Raw genomic sequence first — 17,909 nt, 5'->3', positions numbered from 1 at the left:
ATGAAATTTTGGAGGTGTAATCATTATTGATATTCATGCTTTATTGGAGTATCTGAAATGAGAGAAATCGGTATGTGGTATTCGTAACAATATGAGATGTGTTTTGGCATTTGAACAGAAAATTGACAGAAAGGTTCCTCTCCCTACCCTTGGAGGAACTTCAGTTTTAAAAAATCCTGTGTTTTGGCTTAGCCTATTCTAGAACTGGTGTAATTTTCTCAACTCTTATTAGAATCCCTGGATATGTCTTACAGTGTAATCTTTTTGCTCTGTTCTTGGGGCAAAGTAGAGTTTTCCAAAAATGCAAAATTCAGTAGTGTTTTGGTGGTGTTACTTAAATGGTTATCTTAAGGTTATCCCATAGATAGTGATGCCTCAAAAACCCTCTGAGGCATCAGTGGTCATCTGTAGTAAAGTGTTTGACTCTCCCAAAGTGGAAAACTAGTGCTGTGTAACCTCTGGCAGATTTTTTTCTGTCTGCAGTATAGCACTTATTTATACTATCTGGTTTTTTTCCCCTGAACAAGCAAGAAAATTAATCTGTTGCACTGCCATTTTACGTATGTTTTTCAAGCTAACTTTTTTTTGGAGGGGTGAATCAGTGCTTTGTTTCTTTGTAAAGATGAGGGTTGTGTTTAGTTGCCTGTCACTTCTTTGCATTCTAATTTGTGTTTGGTTCTTTTTCCTCCAAAAGAAGAAAAATCTCTGCAAAACCTGGCTCTTTTTGTACTTCATAGAAGTACTGTATCTTGAATATTTCCTTTCACAGTTTCAATAGTCCTTTGATGGTTTATAAACAGAAAAGATGTTTAATTTCCGTTACAAATATCTCAGGCTTTGGAAATAACAGAATGGATTGATGCTTTTCCTGTGTATTTCACAACTTGTAAATTGGAGCCAATGATAGTGTTAGTTTTATTTTATTAGGTTCTAAAACAAGTAAGAGTGTAAGAAAAGTGTAATGCTCATGCTCCTCCCACCCACCATCCAAAGACTCAGATTAAAACGAAGGAAAAACACAGTCAAGGTGCTTATGGTTTGGCTTGCACCCAGAGAGACTGAGGTTCTGTTTAGTTAGGAATGTAAGTATGTATGGCCAAACTTTGCGAACGCAGATTTGGGCAGGGCTGTCCCCACGTGGGTGCCCTTCAAGCCTGCACAGTGGATTTTTTAGGTGAGGCACAGCGTGCACAGAACTGGCCCCACCGTTTAAGTCCTGAGGTCCATCTGCCATGGCCGAGAGAGCTTGGACAGTGACAGTGAAGTCCTCAGGACTGCCACAGCACCCGGTACTGACCGGGGCTTACCCTGCTGAGCATCCAAGATCTGATGGGATGGGATGGCAGGGAGGCTTTAACTGCTAGGGGACGGTCCCCACTGAGTCTCGAACTCACGACCTTGTGATCCAGAGTCCGGAGTGCTCACCATTACACCACAGGACCGCCCCTAGTTAGGAATAATGCTTTGTTGTGAAGCCAGCTGGTCTCTTTTTTAGAGCAGTATTTGTATTTTCTGAGTATGGACAGTAATATGCTCAGTGATCTGTACTAAATGATTGCATTCCCTTTCACTCTTTCATAATTCTTTACACCAAGAGGAAAAGACAAGAAGAAAAATGAAATAGATCAAAGGTAAAGCAAGCATGTAACTTGTTCCATATTGATAATCTCTTAAAGCAGTAGGCAAGACTTCAATATCCCTAAATTGAAAACAACTCAAAACAAGGAATCACCAAACTCCCTTCCCCAGCCCAATCAAAATCCCACTAACAAAAACAAAAGACCCTCCAACAACTGTGATTCAGTGACAAAATATTTTTTCTTCTGAATTTTTGAAGATGTCACTTTCTGAGTAGTTATATGAAGGGTATGTTTTAGGAAGGTAATAGAGAAATGTAGCCAGTTTCTGTCTTACCATATTGCAGTTACAAAAATAGCAGTTCTTTTATGCAGTTTTTTAACAGAAAACTTTTCAGCTTTTAATAAATCTGGTTGTATTTCAGAACAGCCTCCAAAGCTCGAAATGTGGATGGAAGGGTGACTTCAGCACAGAGATGTAAATTAAATAAGATAAATGGTTCCCCAAACTGTTCTTGTATGTGCTTCTTTCACTAGTATTTAGATTTTTCAGTCCTGTAATTGTCTTTTGGTTTCATGATGTTGCCTGGCAAATAGGGGTAGAAAGAAGCCATAAAGAATTCTAAGAGCAGTTAATGAAATCCAAAACCTGGAAAAGCAAGACCCTTCTCATTTTCCTGCAGTCCAATCCATCTCCTGTTATGCTCAGCTGGTGTTTATTTCAGATACAGTTTTATGAGATTGTAATTCATGAAAATAAATGATTCAGCAGCAAAACTTACACAAGGGTCATCTTTATCAACAAGTTCAGTTTTTCATCCAAGTTAAATTGTCACATGTAGTTCATCTAAAGTAGAATAGGTAAGTGTTTCATGAGCAAGTTGATTTCAGTACCACACTACTGGCCTCTTCTGTGTTTGTATATATATTTATTAAGTGTATCTATCTTGCTGAAAAGATGAGGATGCCTACTTGGAAATGAAATGTATAAGCCAGCAAGAATATGTAGCCATGAACAGTGCATTTTCTTGGCAGTAAGAAAATTTACTTCCCATGCAGTAAAAATGAAATGTTTTACCTTCTTATTTTCATCTAGAAAGGCATTAAAATCTGATACTTCCAGATTCTTCTTACCAGCCATTTTCTATGTACATTTTGAGGTTTGAGCTTCTTATTGCTCACATTCATACACTACCACTTACATTAATTTTTTCAATTTTAGTTGTCTTGATACTCAATAAAATATTGTGTGTGCCAGGAGGGAGAAGGGAGGGGAGTGTTTGTTCAGCCTTCTTTGAAGTGAGACAGCAGGTTTCAGGGCAGTTTCAAGAAGGCTTCTTGGTTCTATCCATCCTTCCTGAAACTGTTTATTCCTGACTGGTCTTAAACATGAGACCCTTCTTGATAAGATCAGCAGCTGGGAATAACTCGGACACTGCAGTGTTGGCTTTTGCCAGGAGAAAGCCAGGGATTAGGTCACCAAGGGCAGGAGAGCACCAAGTTTCAGAACAGTTCACATTAAAGTTGAGCAAGTGGAACAGAAGTTTCTGCTTCAGCACTCAGGATGGAAAGAAAAAAAAGGCATATGCAGATTCTTGACCAAGTACTGGTTGAAAATGCAGTATTGTACATTTGTGCTGCTGTTTTCTTGTGTTGCTGGGTTTCTGTTTGTTTGTTTGGATTTATTGTTTGTTTTTTTGTTGGTTGGGTTGTTGGTTGGTTGGTTTTTAAAAATTTGTACAGTTCTTTTGTCTTCATGGAAAAGACTTCATTGTAATAGTTACAATTCCTCCAAAATTACTCTTTAGATAACTTGATCAGCTTTCTTCATCAGGAGGGCTATCAAAATGAGCAGGCTTTTCTCACTTCCAGATGTATTGTTTATCACAAAGGGAATTTTAAGTGCCTCCTAGAAGTGGTAACTAATTGCTTGCTTCTCAGGACATGTTTTAAATCAAATTACTATATAGAGTTACCTTAATTGTCAAGCTCTTGTAAAACCTTTGGGTTGTAAAGGTTTTCAGTTAATGAATGGAATTAAGAGCACAAAGAGCTACAGCACTTTTTATGGCAGCTGAAGTTGATTTCTGGATGAAGTACTCCTCATGTTGGGGAAGATCAGCAGGTTTAATGGGTACCCTTCCCCCAACAGACTTATTTTTTCCACACAAAACCTTTGCAGGGAACACATTCTTTCTTTATGGACCTACTTCTTTTGTTTCTTTGAAAGTTGGAAACTTGTGTCTGAATGTGTCAAGCAGAAAAGCAACTGTAGTACAGGACTTGCATCTGCACACAGTAAAACATTTGTGGGAACTGGTAGTACTTTTGCTGAGTGGTACATGTTATACAGGAGTATAAGGAAAGGGAAACAGATGGTTCTAATAACAGTTACAGTATCTTTGATTTTGGGGAAAAAATTAAAAAGGAAAAATACAGGAAATTTTTGGTAAAATCACTTGTACAGTGAAGGGTTGTTGGTTTGTATGCAAGTTAGTATTGCATAAAATGGCACTTTACATGTAAGTTCCCAAAATAATGCAAAGGCTTTGCTTCACACCTTTTCTTGCTCTGCCTTGGGCAGTTTGCATCTGACTGACAATCTTTCTGCTGCTCCTGAGGTTTCACAGGTGGTGGATTAGTGCCCTCAGCTAATTGGCTGCTGTATAGCCTGGCCTGTGTACTAAGGAGTTAATTTTGAGGCTTTATAGGACACTTGTAGACAAATGTTAAACTGATACAAAATCTGCAGACTGCTGTGATATTGGCACAGAGATTTAGAAGGTGTATTTAATCTTTCTTCCCCTAAGGAGGCTCTGTTGATCAGAAGATGTTGGTTGCAAATTCTGGTAACAGCTGAGATTAAACAAACCACAAGGTATTTTTTCGGTTACTTAATGATTAAGCAAAGGCAAAAGATTGCAACTACCTGAAGGGAAGTTCTGGCCAGGTGGGGGCTGGTTTCTTCTCCCAGGCACTCAGCAATAGGACAAGGAGGCACGGGCTCCAGCTCTGCCAGGGGAAATTGAAGTTGGATATCAGAAAAAAATTCTTTCCAGAGACAGTAATCAGGCATTGGAATGGGCTGCCCAGAGAGGGGGTGGATTCCCCAACCCTAGAGACTTTTAAACGCAGATTGGACGTGGCACTGAGTGCCATGGTCTGGTAAATGGACTAGAGTTGGACCAAGGGTTGGACTTGATGATCTTGGAGGTCTTTTCCAACCCAATCGATTCTATGATCCTATGATTCTGATTCTATTGCAGAGGTTGTCCTGGTGAAACTGCCTCAAGAGTGGCCTGCCTTGCCTCTTGGACTGCATGTAACTCTTGGAAGAGCTAAAATGCACCACTGATGTTGTTGGTAGTTGGATGATTCCAGCACAAAAACTGTTGGGTGACCTGAATCTCCAGGCATGGGAGACTACAGAGCAGAGAAAATTGCCTAGGCCAGTATTGTACTGTATGATTCAAACCCCAACGGTGTGCACAACAGTGCTTCATCCTGCAAGAGGCTGGCTTGGCATCTGAAATGTCCTTGCCATGTTCTGCACCTGAGCTATTGTAACTCCCTCTGCTTCTGAAGTAGAAGGTGTTGGTGATTTGGCTCTGGCTCCTGTGAAGATGTTGGTGGCTACTGGGAACAAGATTAGACACTATTCACTTATTTTAATAGGCTTGAATATTAACTCTAGGGGCTTGTTTATATGTTTTTCTTTGTTTTGTTTTGTTTTAATCTTATTGACAGTTAATTTTCAAAGTTTCTGTCACAAAACTGCGAAGTTTGTATGAGATTTGTCATGTTTGGTTCATGTGATGCTGGTTTCCAGTCCAGTGCTAGGATGGATGCTGAAATTGTAAAGGTTTCATTTTATTGCACAGCTCAAAATGTTGGTTTCTTTCTCATCATCTTTTCTCCACATGTGAAGGAGGAGGTGGAGGAGGTAACCAGAAACCCACATATTTAAAACAGAGTGAGGACTTAGAGAGGTGACTTCTCCTGTAATTCTTGCTGTGCTGGTTTAATTGTTACTGCCACTGTCTACCTGTCCTCACCTTACTGTCAGAGGTTGCCAGGAACTCAAAAGAACATACTTGTTAATGTATTTTCTTTATTTTGGTGGTGTTTTATTAGGCTTCCCTGTGTGAAAAAAGATGACAGAGATTGTTAGAAATCCAACTAGAGTGTACAAAATTGATTTGCGTGGTACAAACATTTGTCTTACAGACTCATATAACAAAGTTGTAGGCACTTTTAGCTGTAGGCAAGCTTGAAAATATTCTTTCAAACCCACCTCCTTCATTCAGTTACTGGGCTATAAAACACGACTGTCCCAGCTCAGTTGAGAGCTGGGCTTTCCCTTCTGCCAACTTCCCTGTGAATGAGTTTGTTGCACTCGAAGCACTGCAGAGTTTGTCAGAACACTCCATTAACTGGCTTGTTTTCACTCTGCCTTTGGTTTCAGACTTGTTCCAGTGACACTTGTGAACACAGGATGCAAAATGATGGTCAGTTGACAATTTAAGGGAACTTTCAAGAGGATGATTTGGTCTGTCCCATAGCAAATACTTTGGTGTTGCAGTAATAAGGGTGACAAGAATTAGTAAACTTTATGCAACTTGCCCTAAAATATCAATGTGTGCTTCAGATACTTGAATCCAGTGTTTATCTGATAAGTTAGAACTAAGTATTTAAACTGAGGTAGGAATTTCTGGTCTGCATGAATAACCTCTGATGATGGGCATGCAATTATAACTTAGCATCTAACTTGAGACTATGAAGACCTGTTGTATTTAAAAAAAATTTAAAAATGATTTTAGACTTCTATTAGGCATGATGTTAATTAAAAATTTTTGTTCACACACTTTTAAAAATTAAAATAGTCCTAAGGCAACTTTAAGAAACTATTATCAGGAACTTAAAGGGACCATATTAATTTACAGCAAGAGTTATATGTTGCTCATTCTGTGTTCCTGCTTGAGAAGTCCAAAGTAGCATTGATTGTTAAGGAAGCAGACAGGCTTTAAAAGAATGTCTGTGTGGTTTCTGTGGAAGGGACCAAAGTAAAAAAAAACCCTACAAATAATCCTCTTCTCCCCCAAATGTAACTTGCTCTTTGTCAGGAATTCATTACTTCAGAATCCATGACAGCCATTAAGACTTGTAGCAGGGAGCTGGTGATTGCTCACTGAAACCAGTGCAGCTGACTGAGCTTAATAATTGCAAGAAATTATTTTTATACTTCATCTTGGGGAAAAGTTTTGTTTGTAATCTCTTTAATTTCAAGGCAGGATATTATAGAGGGAATTTTTTTTCAGAAATGATGATGAGCATTGCAATGTGTGTTAAAGCAGAGCTGCACTAGGGGACATTTATTGGCAAAATGAGCCTTTAGTGATTACAGCTCATTGCATTGTGGTTTAAACTTTCTTTGTACATCCTGCAACCATCATCTTCCCTTTCTGAATAAACTTCACTGTCACTAACACACTTTTCTGCCATAGGTGAAATTATACTCACAGTTCTTGCTGTGATAGTTTGTCCAACATTCTGTACCCCCAGCAAAGGCATTTTCAGCAATGTAGGCCCAGGTGCATCTCAGTGGGTAAGAGGAGTGTGGGAGTGTCTGGCTTTATCAGTGATGAGTCTGCTGGTCATGGAGTATGCAGATGAAAAGAGGAGCACGGGAGGAAGAAATCTTATGTTTTCTTCTTTTAGAATCAAGATAGGGTTTGGTGGTGGTGAATTGGGTGTGTCTTCCATCAGTGCTTTGGGAAGTTACTGAAATATGTCCATTTTAGAGTGTGAAGTTTGGTCTTTGTTGGAGAAAATGGAGCAGGAAGTCGCCTTTGTTCCTCGGAGGAAGTTGGTCATTGGATTTATATTGTTGACAAAAAAAAGATTGATTTATGTCTCATTTCTTGAAGAAAGCTGATAAAAAATTCCCTTGCTAGCGTGATTTGAAAGAGACAAGACTAGTAATATTCTTTAGGTAAACTATGGATTAAGTTTGTTTAAAAAATGAAAATTCAGAAATGATTAACAAAGAAAAAAGTCTATAGAAGAACCATCTTTATTTGGCTGTGTTCCTGGAAAAAATAGGATTATTCCTGTGGGATATGAGTGTATTTCAGTACTGTCTTCTTTGTTGAATGGTTAGACAAACTATCACAGGATATAATGTTGTAGAGAAGGTGCTGAGCAGATGCAGGTTTTACAGTTCAGCTAGTGAAAAAGGAGGACATACCAGGGATAAATGTTGAAGTGGCCTAATAAAATATCTACATAAGCCTTTTGAGAACTTGTCTAGTGACCCCAGAACAGGAGGAGATTGGTTCACATTACAGAGTGCCAGGGTTGTCAGCTTAGCCTATATCTGAACCAGGACTATTTTACCACTTCAGCATCTGTGTGTATGACTCAAAAATAAGCTGACAAAGCAAAATTTAGTGCTTTGGATTTCTGCTTGGCACTTGCTCCTTTTAACTCTTTGTTGTATTACTGTAACATAAGCTGTGAGTTTCTGCTCAGTTTGTTTCTTTGGTAGGGGGTGCCCCCGTCCAGGCTGTTTTTAGAACATTGGCCCAGTCATGGATGTTCTGTAATGAAAGAAAGCCATGGGAAAAACCATAGTGGCCTTGTCAGTGGGAGCAGAGTCACTTCGGGTGGTCCAGGGATGCTGCTGTTCCACAGTAATGCTCTACATTTTGAATTGTGTGCTTTGAATGCACATGTGTGGGTGAGAATGTGCATGTAACATGTGTTTGTGGTGTCTAGTCCGTTGTATCTTACACTTGGAATGGCCTGACTCTGTTCTACCTTAAAACCTAAACACGAACAAACTCCCAAAATGCCTCTTTCCTGCCTTTCTCAACCCTCCTAACCAAAAAATCAAACGCAAACAGGAAACCCCAAATGCCCCTAAGTATGGAAACCATTTTTCCCCTTGGACTGATGAATAGAAATATAAAGAACAGAAACTCTTTTTCTGGACCTTAATAGTTGCATCAGAATCCTTCGAATAACACTAAAAAACAAAGTCAGCTTTCTGGGCCTCTTTCTTCCATCTCCTCCCCCACCTCCTTTCTTTCCCCAGGGTTGTTTAACACATGCTTTACATTTTCATTTCTTATTTTCATTTCTCATGGGAACTCTGTCATTTCTCACTTTTAATTCCATGTTTCAACGTAAAGTATCAGTTGTATAAAGTTTTTTTGCCACTTCAAGCAAGAAATAGTAAAGATTGCAAATGATGCAACTAAGAGCACTGTCAAGTCCAAGAGCTTTTTTCTAAATAAATCTGTTAAGTGTGGAATTAATTTTTCTTATTTTAAGGATAAGTGTGATCCCTACTCTAGCAGGTTGTTTAAAAATTCCCTTAGAATTAAAGAAAAATGTCTTGCAAATTAAGCTTGTGTAATTTTTTTGCTGTGTATGGTAGTGATGCATATAAATATCTTCAGTTCTTGAGTAGATTTTTTTAGTGAAACCACCTATGTTTGTCACAGAATAAAACTGCGCCTTATATCATGGTCTAACCTCCATCTTAAATTCTGGCAAACTTACTCCTGAAATAAAAGATGTATGTTAAAAAATTCGTTCAGTGAAGTACATTTTTAGATCTGGATACAAGCCTGGATAGTGTGGGTAAAAATTAAAGTGAGGAGCGTGGGGGAGAGTTAGTCAAGAGGTACGTGTGGCTCAGGCAGGTCTTGAACTGTAAGAACGTCCTGGAAAAACACTTTAAGATGCATAAAACAAAAGCTGCCTATTTCTTACTGTAAGCACTTGAAATACCATGAAGATTGAGCAGTTGTTCACAATCCAGAGTTGTCTGGTTATATTGTCCCTGTATGTGTTGGTAAACTGGTGCTTCACCTGATGGTGAGATTTCACCCAGCTGTTCTGGTAACTGTATGAAGGGTGTACAGTAATTTTCTGTGCTTTCCTGATGAAACAGTTTGGGTTTTTATTGCAATATGGTGACACGCTCTTTTATACAGTAACAATGTACTTATTGTGGCTGGAAGTGATGGCTGGAGGTTCTGACTGAGCTTTTGTGTCACCCTCTCTACACAAGTGTCAAAGTAGTTGCTTGGCTGAGGAGAAGGGTTGCTGGATGTGGAGCTCAAGCCAGCCCTCACCACTGAGCTGGCAGGCACACGATGGCTTGGCCAAGTAGGCAATACCATAACCAGAGATTTGTTTTAGTAAAGGTCTGATTGCTGCTTGTAACCACTAAAAGCTTTAGCATTAAATAAATTATATAGTCTTAATCAACATTTTATAACTACAAACCAAATTTGGATTTAAATGATGGATACAATGAAAGCATGAAAGTACAATGTGTTCTTGAGGTTTGGTAGGAATTTGTTACTTAACTAGAGAAGAATTTTCTCCCTGCATAAAAATGTTCTTGTATTTCAAGGCAGAAATGAGACTTGGAAAACTGAACTGCTAAACTTAGGCAATGAGACTTGAAATACTGAGTTCTTTATATAAATATATTTGTTTTATGTCATTAAAATCTGTGATCTCTCATCAGCTTATGTAACCAGAGCATTTTGGCCCCTGTTCAGGAAGTATGTGAAATATAAAAGTCTCTGCTTGCACTCCCGTTTCCCTGTCTAGGGGAGATTCCCCAAAAACCCATGTTGCAATGTGGCCCTATTGTTCCAAGTTCTGTCTTTGCATCCTCTTTATAGAAAATCACAGAATCGATTGGGTTGGAAAAGACCTCCAAGGTCATCAAGTCCAACCCTTGGGCCAACTCCAGTCCCTTTACCAGATCATGGCACTCAGTGCCACGGCCAATCTCAGTTTAAAAATCTCCAGGGATGGGGAATCCGCCCCCTCTCTGGGCAGCCCATTCCAATGCCTGATTACTCTCTCTGGAAAGAATTTTTTCCTGATCTCCAACTTCAACTTCCCCTGGCAGAGCTTAAGCCCGTGCCCCCTTGTCCTATTGCTGAGTACCTGGGAGAAGAGACCAACCCCCACCAACTTCCCTTCAGGTAGTTCTAGACAGTGCTGAGGTCACCTCTGAGTCTCCCCTTCTCCAGGCTAAACACCCCCAGCTCCCTCAGCCTCTCCCCATAGGACTTGTGCTCCAGTCCCTTCCCCAGCCTTGTTGCTCTTCTCTGGACCCGCTCCAGCCCCTCCATCTCTTTCCTGAACTGAGGGGCCCGGAACTTAACACAGCACTCAAGGTGTGGCCTCACCAATGCAGAGTCCAGGGGAAGGGTCACTGCCCTGGTCCTGCTGGCCACGCTATTTTTGATCCAGGCCAGGATCCCATTGGCCTTTTTGGCCACCTGGGCACACTGTTGGCTCATGTTGAGCTTCCTGTCAATTAGTCCCCCCAGGTCCCTTTCTGCCTGGCTGCTCTCCAGACACTCTGTGCCCAGCCTGAAATGAATGCTATCAACTGGTCTCACACAAATAAAAAAAATGAAAGAGAAAAATCCATTTAGTATATAGAGGATTTCTGTGCATCAGCTCTTAAATGTCCAGCAGGACATACCTGGAATAGAGCCATGCAGTGACTGGGAGAAAACTAAAAATAGTACTGTGCTTTTGATAGTCTTAATGGTCATCCAGGGGCTGTACAGGGACAGTCTTTCCCTTTTCTCCAGTGAGAAAAAGATTACGGATGCCAAAGGGCCACCTGTGCAACAGAGTGGGAAGATTCAGATTCTTGTACTCTGGCCCTCTGGAAATAACTGCTGGTAATCTAAAGCTGAGATCTTATGAACTGAATTTCTCATGTGTGGCTGTGAAAGTACATATGAGGCAGATTGTGGATTTACATAGTTTGGGACTCCTACTCCCACTCACCTGCATGGTTTGTAAAATCTCCCAAAGCAACCTTGTCTGTTCCCTTCATCCTCCTTACAGCATATTAGAAGTGATAAGTGAAAACGCCCGAAAAATAACTGCTAAGAGAAGGTTTTATTCTAATAGCAGTGAGGTATTTATTGACACTGCTGGAGGCAAGCCAGTTCATACTGGGCAAAACTTCCCTAACTTGCTTGTTGAAAATAAGTTATTTTATAGTCTTAAGTCTATAGTTAACACCTTCTAATTTCCATATTAATGACTAGGCGGAATCTTGCGCAGAGCTTTCTTTTTAGCTTCAAATTTGGCTAGTGGTCTCCTGACTTCATCCCTTGGGGTGGTCTTGAAGCATCTTCATCACTGCTGGACTTTTGCCTTTTCTTTGTTTGATGACATGACCTGTAAAACTTGTAAAACCTTGGCTATAACTCTATGAAATCTTGGATCTTTACCATTTCATCCTATTGAAATGTCTAGCTTAGTTTAATGTATGACTTCTAACCATGGTACACTGGTCTCTATCACTGCTAGACAACTTGTACCTGAACAAAGTGGCTCCAGCCCTTCATGCTGTTTAGCGGCCTTGCTGTGCAAACAACATTTTGCAGAGCAGAAATAGAAATTTCACAAAACTGAGGGTTTTGGTCTCTTTTCTCTTTCAAAGCTCCCTTAGAAAAAGGGCCATGTGGCACCCTAGAAATACATAACCTCAGCCAAAACTCTGAATAAAGAGATGTAACTTTGTAAAGGTGGTGGACTACATGATGTTATCCCACATGTGCCCAGCCATGGCTTTTCACTTATGTGAGTGTGTGTATGAATATTTTATCTGTAGAGTTCACCAGTGTGATATTAACAGTATACAGACCAAATGATGGATGTGTAAGAAGTGCCTGAAATCTGTTAAAGCCGACCCATTAAAAACTGAATGGAGTTATGGAAAAACTTGGTTTGGGTGTAGCTCTTTCAGAGACTATATAAAGCCTTTGGTCTTAAATGTTTTACTTAGCAGTTTGTGGACCTGGAGCTGAGGGATTGGAATAGCTATCTATATGTTTAGAAAAAATGGAATAGAGATAAACTTCTGAAGATACTCTAAAATTAAGATACTCTAAAAAATTAAGATTAAGATACTCTAAAAAAATTAAGATACTCTAAAATTAAGTTTATGAAGATGAGAAGTAAAACTTGTCATACTTGACTTGTCATATTGGAAAATGCTGTCTGACAGCTGTTTGTGGACTAGCAGAAATCCTACAGTTAAGGAAAGAAAAGATGAAGGGAAATAAAGTGACCCTAAAAAGTTAAATAGACTTGATCAGAACACTCCTGAAATTGAGTGGAAGGACATCTATGGTAGATACTTGATACTTAAACCTTGACTTGAGTGGTGCCTGTCTAATCTTAAGCTCATGAATGATGTGGCATGATTCTTCCATTGTCAGTTTCTGGGACTGAATTTGTTTGGGAATTGTCATTCCTGAATTCACAATTGCTTGCTCAAGTAAGAAGAGTAATTGTTTTGTGCAGTAAAAGCATCTGTAGAGCCAGTTAGCTCATAAACTGAATCTATGAAGTGAATATACTTTAAAGAAAAAGGTGCTAATGGAAGAGTCAGAAGTATTCTGGGAATGGTTGTACTCAGTGAAGTTTCTGCATTAAATAAAAAGAAGCAAATAATTTACATTCTGAAGTGGAGGAAGATGAGACTTTTTTAAAAAACATATTCATCAAGATCATGAAATTGTGCCATTCTCTTTCTCTTCTCTCCATTTCCCCCACAACATACAACATCCACTTCTCCAAGTTTCAATTTTCAAAGTATGTTTTACCATCAGCTTTTGGAGGGAATGTATATAATCTAAGCACTAAGAGTTTTCTTTCTGGAGTTCTATTTTCCAAAATACCTTTAAAGATGCTTCTTAGATTCTGTCTTGTGAACTGTCTGGCTTTTCAGGCTGGCTTGTTGTGGTGGACTGTAAAGCTTGGACAGATAAAATCACAGTATTAATAATTATTTTGCCATGGCAGTGTTGAGTATCCTGCTTAGGCAGAGAGCTGTGGTTTTGCACAAAGAGAGTGTGTGGCATTGCAGTGTCCAGACTTTAATGATTGTTTCCTTAGTGCAGAACCTGGATACAGAATAAAACTTCTTTTCAGGAACTGCTGAATATTAACTTCAAGGTTTTCCCTGGAGATGGTGAAGGACATGAATAAGCTTAATCTATGTATTTTTTCTGTTAAATAATGAAAGACCAAAATCACATTTAAAACAGTGTGAGGGATGACTGTTCTCCCCTATATAAGTATATGCCAAGTTTGGTTAATGAAAAAGAGTTTAGCTGAGAATTTGAATAATACTCAAGCTAGATAGTGAGAACAAGTGTCTGATTACTTTTACATTTAGTACTTCTTTTAATTCATTTTAGTGAAAAGAATGACTACCTTTTTCTTTGGCACATGTATCTTCCTGACAAATGCAGTGTTCTCATGAACCACGAAACTTGCCATTTTCATGATTTTCTGTTGCTTCTCGATAAGTTTCCTTTGGTGTGAGCACGGTCAAGAAGTTCCTGTGGGTGTAAGACCCAGCTTGTCAAATGTATGTTGAGTGAATGCTTCACTAATGGTTTTGGTGGAGAAGTTCTGGGTCCTTTTTTTAGAAACAATAAGAAAAGTCTATGGGAACAATTAGCCTTTTTATGACTGACTTTGAAGACATTACATGACTTGTTTTTTCATTTCAGCTTCTCCCTCTGGAATTGTGAAGTACTGTCTACAGTCTTCACAGAGATAGTTTGGTGTTTTCTTTGTGTTGCTAAATGTGGAGTTTTCAGTCCTAAAAAAACCATAAAAATTAATACTCCAAAATCATAAAATTATATGAACAATTGATATTTAAAGAGTCAACAAAAAATTGTAGGCAAACTATGTACATAGCAAACCTTTTGACCTTAAATAGTTGTATTTCACCTGGAATTACCCTGTTTTGCATAATCAAAGCCAACACTGTTTTAAGGTAGTTCTGTTTCTGTGCCTGATGAGAAATCATGTAAGTTAATAAAGTGGTAATTTATGACCTGGTGCAGTCTCCACCTAGACATTTACAGGCTGAGTTACACAATTCAAAGGCCTTGTTACATAGTTGATTTCCTTACATCATTTTTTTCAGTGTTTCAGCAATAGGAACTGTTTAGAGGAATAGCCATGCCCAGTTTTATTTCAGAATTTAAGTGTCTTATTTATCCAAGACCTTTTTTTCATGGATAGATTTGTTACCCTCTTTAGGATTCGATGCACTTGAAGTTGTTTTCAAGAACTGAAATTCTCTACAGACAGCTGATGATTTTTAGACAGTGGTGGGCATGGGCAGCATTCTGGTTTGGGGAATAAAGTTGTCCTTCAGCAAGGGCAACTGCAGTTTAGTAGTGGAAGAGTTCTTTTGATTCTTTCAGAATTCAGTTTTATTTTATTCTTGATCTCTTTTTCACAGGATTGACTGAATTTGTGTCTATCACTCTGTTAGCTATTGAAGTGGGAAGTTATGAAAATGGAGTGGGAAGATAGGAGGTTTTTACTTAAATAAAAACAACCAGTAGTGAAGACAATGTGACTTGATAAAGCGTTTCTCTCAAATGCACATGAACACCAAGCTCTGCTTTTTCTCCTTTCTACCACTTCTTTGCAGCCAAAATGTTCTACTGCTATTCCTCTCATCAGAAGTAGAGTTGATTTCACATATCATAAAAGGAAGCAAACTTTTTTGTTGTTTTGACAATCACTTTTTAAGAGTTTCTCTGCTCTTTCAGCCTTTAATCTGCATTGTGATGTTTGTAATGTTTTCTCTGTGTCACTCTTGACATGTTACAGAGCGCATTGAGTGAGTGTTTAACGAAGCAGTTCTTCTGTTTGTATCTTCAGAAGCACAAGAATGTGCCAATGTATCAGCAGAAGTTGGTCTGTGAGGTCATTCCTTTTACTTTTGTTCGTGACAGAAGGAAAGTACCATTCGATTGAATTGGCATTTTAATGGTAACACTGTGTGTATTCAAAAATAAAATAGTCTTCAATATGTGACAATATCCAAGGTGACTGTGAGTGGGGTAAATGTTCTGTACTGGGAGTGCTGTTCATAAAGACTTGGTCACTTGTTTTCTCTTTTGTGTGTAGCTTCTTTTTGCGTAGAAACACTTAAGTACAAAACGGTGTGATTTGTGGAACGATTGTGTGAATAATGTGTGCACCAGCACATGGTCATGGTGGCTGCTGGGGGGGAACCAAAATCCATTTGGAGACATCTTTTGTCACTTGCCCTTGGTTCATGAGTCGATGGGTAGTGGTTGTACGTGCACTCATGGTACAGAACTGCTTCACTGACTTTCTCACTATGTGGGACTGACTGAACATGAGAAGTGGCCAAGTCTGGTTTGTGTAGGTTACAGGGAGCCTGTGCAAAATGATGATGTCCACAGGCTTGGTTTGAAGCCAGGTCTGTTTGAAGACAGCGACTTCAAGAAATGAAAAGTGTCTCCCTGTCTTGGTTTGAGCTGGCAAAATGCCAACCCTCCAAGTACAGGGTTAGAGCCTCTCCCCTAAACACCGAGGAAAGGGAGGAAAAGAGAGGGGAAGGAAAAAAGACAACTTAAGGCCACGTCTATGCTAAAACTACATATATTTTACAGACGGGGGAAAAAAAAGACAACTAGGAGAAAGTACAAATACTCACACAAATTAAGAGCAACAAGGAACAGTTCCTTACTTCCTAGTACACATACAAAGTCCACTATTCTAACCCCCAAAGTATCTTAAAAGACTCAGTCCCCAGAAAACCAGACCTGAGCAGAGGGAGAAGAACCCACAACAAACATTTTACTTCCCAAAACAACTGCTGGGCTGGTGCTGGGCCTGGTCCTCCCCATCTCTCCTGGGACTGCACCGTGTGTGTGTCCTCCCAGCAAGAAGGCTGTGGGGTGACTAACCAAACCACTCCCACACACTGATTCTACTTCCCTGGAAAATGATGTTGTAATATGGTATGGAACAAAACACTATTGGCTAGGAGGAGTCAGCTGTCTGCTTAGCCCAGCCCAGATCAGCTGACAGCCCCCAGGCCTAGGCTGAACTTCAAAAAACTCAAATTTAGGCCCACCTAGGTGAACCTATGACACTCCCCTTTCATCTTGGTCTTTTGTGATCTGATTCTTGGACACAGCAAAAACTATTGCAGCCAGGTATTTTGGTCTTGTCACCTCACAGTAGTAAGACTTCCCAGGCACTGGGATGGAGTTCTCTGAGGGTAAGAGGCAGCAGTGACAGGTTGCACACGGTCTGTCATGGTGTGGCAGTGCTGCAAGTTGTATGCCTGGGTGTGGATATTTTCTGAACTGGGCCATAGTAAGAGCAGTGAGTAGGTATTTACTCTGCAGAGGACTGTTGGTGCTGTAGGAAAAGAGGTTGTTGTCGAATCTGTGTGACCTTGTAAGGAAAATATTTATCCTCTGTCTTTTAAGCTTATAGATGATAGCTTAAAAATCATAATGCTGGACAAAACCCTAAACAGACAGTCACTTAGGGGATCATTTAATTGATGATTTGTTATCTCTAAGGGTGTGAGCTGAGAGTTTTTGATCTAGTAAAGGTCTAAAAGCAACCTAGAAAATGAAGTCAGGAAGCCCAACAGCTGAATATTTTAGTTGAGAGTGAGATGCTATTTAAAGTTAAATGCTGTCAAACCACTTGCATAGATAGTCTCTCAAAGGGAAGATTTCAGTGCATCACTCTTGGTACGATGTAGGCTCAGTTCCTGATCAGGCCATGATATAAAGTAACAGGCATCCAGACAGCATGATAATTCTTAAAAGTCAACAGCTGTTTTAAATAAGTCAGTGTGTAGAAAATAACTGTATAGTTGTGTTGCATCATCTGAGCTTCAGAACTTAATTCTTTAGATAAGCATGTAACCTGACAAGAGCATAGCATATTTAGTGGTGTAATATGCCTAAAAAGAGTTTTGGTGGCAGTGCAGTTTGCCTTATTCCTGTGTTTGAGTGGAATGAGTGATATGTGTGTGTCACTGAGCAAATACACTGCTTACTGCAACGTTTTTCAAGGAATGGATAACTGAAGATTTTATTTTTGGCTCTTCTTTAGGCAGTATCTTGTGGGTTTGGTGCTTGTTTTTATGAGAAATTTTGAACAAATCACTATTCTGACTTTAACTTTGTTTTTCAAGGCATTTGATGTTATTTAGCTAGTTTGTGATCCCAGCACGGTTCTCTGCTTTTCCTTTTTCCTCCTTCCACTCCTGCAGGTGCCTGCTCGAAGAGGTGTCCTGAGATTCTCTCTGCCTGAATGGGCCAGGCTTGGGCCAGTGCTGGGCCAGTCTTCTGTGAGTGTTTTAAAATGACTGGAGCAGCAGCTGTGTCGTTATATATTCCTTCTAGCAGCACTGCCAGTCGAACAATTCAGATGAATTAGAAGGGGAAAAACAAAAAT

General features: G+C 39.5%; 1 protein-coding gene across 3 annotated transcripts in view; it reads left to right on the top strand.

Moving 5' to 3' along the window:
- The window catches only part of LRP6 (LDL receptor related protein 6), a 150,068-nt gene that overhangs the window by 17,544 nt on the left and 114,615 nt on the right, over positions 1–17,909 (top strand). The window lies entirely within an intron of this gene.

The sequence above is a fragment of the Pithys albifrons genome, chromosome 3, assembly GCF_047495875.1.
Source record: "Pithys albifrons albifrons isolate INPA30051 chromosome 3, PitAlb_v1, whole genome shotgun sequence".
In the NCBI taxonomy this organism is placed as follows: Eukaryota; Metazoa; Chordata; class Aves; order Passeriformes; family Thamnophilidae; genus Pithys; species Pithys albifrons.
The sequence above is the reverse complement of the archived record's forward strand: the minus strand, read 5'-3'. Positions and strand labels throughout refer to the sequence as shown.